The sequence below is a fragment of the Sciurus vulgaris genome, assembly GCF_902686455.1.
Source record: "Sciurus vulgaris genome assembly, contig: HiC_scaffold_176_arrow_ctg1, whole genome shotgun sequence".
NCBI lineage: Eukaryota > Metazoa > Chordata > Mammalia > Rodentia > Sciuridae > Sciurus > Sciurus vulgaris.
In genome coordinates this window covers 5,574-8,772 of record NW_027632877.1, presented here as the reverse complement: position 1 = coordinate 8,772, position 3,199 = coordinate 5,574, and the positions used below count along the sequence as shown (strand labels likewise).

The window sequence follows — 3,199 nt, the reverse complement described above, 5'->3', positions numbered from 1 at the left end:
TCTCTGTACCGCTTTATTAAGCACTTAATGTGTACCAGGCACTTGGCACACATTACTCCTCTTAATCCTCACACTTCCTCCATGCAAATAGTTATCGCCCCTATTTTATTTTTTTTCAAAGTCATATTTTAATTCAGACTGAACAAATAAGCAGAAAAGTGAGAAAGCTAACTGTATTAGCAGACACAGATGTACCAAGGTTAAAACAGTGGCTTATTAACAGAACTATTTACATGCATATTTACAAGTAACCCTTTTATATACAAGTTTCAGTTAGTTGGAAAAAGATTTGACATTAAGTAAAAATACTACTTAAATAGGGCAGAGGTGGTACATTATAGAAGTATTAGAAAAGTGATCCTCAAGGTATATTGATTACAAAGCAGATGAAAACTTGAATGACAAATATCTAGTAAAATTCTCTAGTTTAAAAAAAAGGCCAATGCAACTCATGCTACAAAGTAAAAGTGAGAAAGCCATATAAATAAAAGCAGGCAATGAAGTTAGTGAGGTGAAACAAAAAAAAAAAAAACAATTCTTGAATTAGAATAAATACTCAGTGAAGTGTGAGTCTTGGTTGTTTAGTAGGGGAGTTCTAAGATTTTTTTGTTTTGTTTTTTCCATTAATGGCATTTTTAAAGCCCTTGGTATCAAATAGCATCTACATATGTAAATCAGTTGTTGATATATTCCAAGACTTTAAAGATTTCATGATTGTGATTAGTATGAGAAATAAATATCAAACTGAAATAAAATCTATAAGTCATACATAAAAATGAATGCTACATTTTTGCAGTAATATGTATTTCTACACTGACTTTTCCCCCTCAAGAACTTAAGTTATAAATATCTAATGAGGTAGCAAAATTTACTTTCAACATTTCATTTATTTCAAAATCAATTTTTTGTAGCCAAAATAGTGGAATTAGCTGTACATAATAAACTATTTTATATATATATACACATTTTAAGTTATAGGGAATAAAGTTTATTTTGGCAGATAATGTTAAACAAAATTAAAGGTGCATACATTAGTAACATAACTCAACATCCTTAATTTGGTATAAGTGTGACACATTTTCTTGCTTTCCTGTGTTCTGCTAAATCACCATACCTGAACTGTTTTATAAAACTGATATGCTGAAATTTAACTTTTCTATTTTCACTTACACTCTGATTCCAAACAAAACTTTTCATAAACTTCTTCAATCTCTGGGTCCATCTCATCATCAATATCATCCAAATATGGATCACCACCCCCTGATAAATCTGTTCCATTTTCTTCAAAATCTGGAAAAAGTCCTTTCAAGTAATTCTTGATATTTCTTTTGGTAATCCACATCAGCTGTAGTGAAAGGAACACCATCATATGTATAAAATGTTGATTCATTCATAAAATAGTTAGGATCATTTTCAGGTGTTGCTTCTCTGTATGTTGAAGTTGCATGAACTCTACCCCAATTACTTGACTAGAGTTCTACAAGCTTCAAGAGCATCTGTTTTACATCTCTGCTGCAGTTTGCATCCAGGACAACATTTTCAATTCTCTGAATAATTTCTTCCATATCAGTCTTTCCTTTTTCCTTCCAGGAATCTTCCAAAACTGACCCTATCAACTTCAGTAATTTTACTGCACAAGAAGAGGGCATTCAGCAATTTCCACAGACCAACCTGAAGGATATCTGCTCTTGTAACCTGTCCATTTGTTCCCTTGATCTCCAAGTTAAGATAAAGTTCTCCCAGAAAGAGTACAAATGCATGAAATCGTTTTTGAGTCACTTCATCTCCTTTTGCAGCTTGATCTTTAACGTCATATTCAGTCTGACATCTTTGAAGTAGCAATTGGCGAAAGTTACCACTCTGTGGGCTTATTGTCAGATGATGGGACAGGTAATTACACAGGCAAGCTCCCATATAAGAGAAATTTGAGATAGATGTAGCCTGTTGGTAGATGAGTTCCACAAGATCTTGCAAAACATCCTCTGTTGTAACCCAGCCATTCAGGATCTCTGCAAACTCTTTGAGTTCAGTTTAAAACTGCCAGGCTGCTCTGTAAGATGATTCAAAAAATCCTGAACATATTCTGATAGAGTGGGATAATTCTCACAACCATACTCGTAGGATTCTGTATAATTAGAAGAATAACCTGATGGGTAAATTTCAGGGACTTTTGCAGACATTAGACATTTAGACACTAACCCAGGAGCCACAACCACCTGGGGTTTTAGCCATTGCTGAGTTCTGTGGTGGGATTTCATCCTGTGGACGAGATGGAGCTCTCAGGGGCCTCTTTTGTTCTGGGAGTGCACTGAGCCATGTAGGCTGCTGGAAGCCTGCGGGGGGCCTCGCTCTGGGAACCTGGTGGCCAGGTGGTCCTGGGCTGGCGCAGTGGCGGCACCTGGAGGGAGACGGGGACTTTGGGCTGTGGCTGCAGCTGATGCTGCGACTGCTCCGCAGGCCCAGCTCCATTAGGGAACCCATTGCCCTCAGGCCCGCCCCCTCTATGGCCCAGGTCCCAGGCTCTGGCCGGACCAGCACCTGGAACCCAATCGAAACCGTCTGACATGCTTCTCCTCCTCCTCCTCCAAGGGCGGCTGTGCTCTGGACAGAACGTGGAGGGAGGCGCCTCCGGCCAGCTCTCGCCTCCGTGCCTCACTCAGGCCTCATGAAAGAGTTGGGCGGTGGGCCTGGTTCCTCAGTGCTTGGGGCGGAGCAGACCTCAGGCTGATCCCTGGCAGAACCCGGCACTCTCTCGCTCCTATTTTGTAGATAGGCTCTAAGGGCTAGAGAGGTCGGGCCATTTATCATAGACAGTTCCAGAGGAGTCACACAAGGAACCTTCTCTTGCTCTCTGCAGCTTCCAGACAAGTGAGTATGGATGGAAGAGGACCCAGGGCCTGGTGGAGGGCAGGAGCAGACTGCTTGGACCCTGCAGCTGTTTTGACCCGGATGGGTCCTGTGTTGATTTCCCTCAACCACTCAACACACTGGTGACATCTGCTAAGTGTAGACTGTGTAAGAGCCATGTGTGTGAACCCAGGCAAATGGGGTGGTTGTGGAAAAGCCACCACAATGTGTCCCCAGGAAAGGGAGTCATGGAAGCGACCCCTGCTGTCTGGGGGCATCCTCCTTTCTATGTGAGCTGGGTTCTGAGGGAGAGTAGAAGACTCATGGAAGAAAGGAGAAAAGATTTCACTTG

General features: G+C 41.1%; 1 pseudogene across 1 annotated transcript; it reads right to left on the bottom strand.

Annotated features, from left to right (window-relative positions):
- Positions 1-963: 963 nt before the first annotated feature.
- On the bottom strand, positions 964-2,566 carry LOC306652307 (polyadenylate-binding protein-interacting protein 1-like; annotated as a pseudogene). The gene has a single exon. The product of its transcript is annotated as a polyadenylate-binding protein-interacting protein 1-like (transcript).
- Between the last annotated feature and the right edge of the window lie 633 nt (positions 2,567-3,199).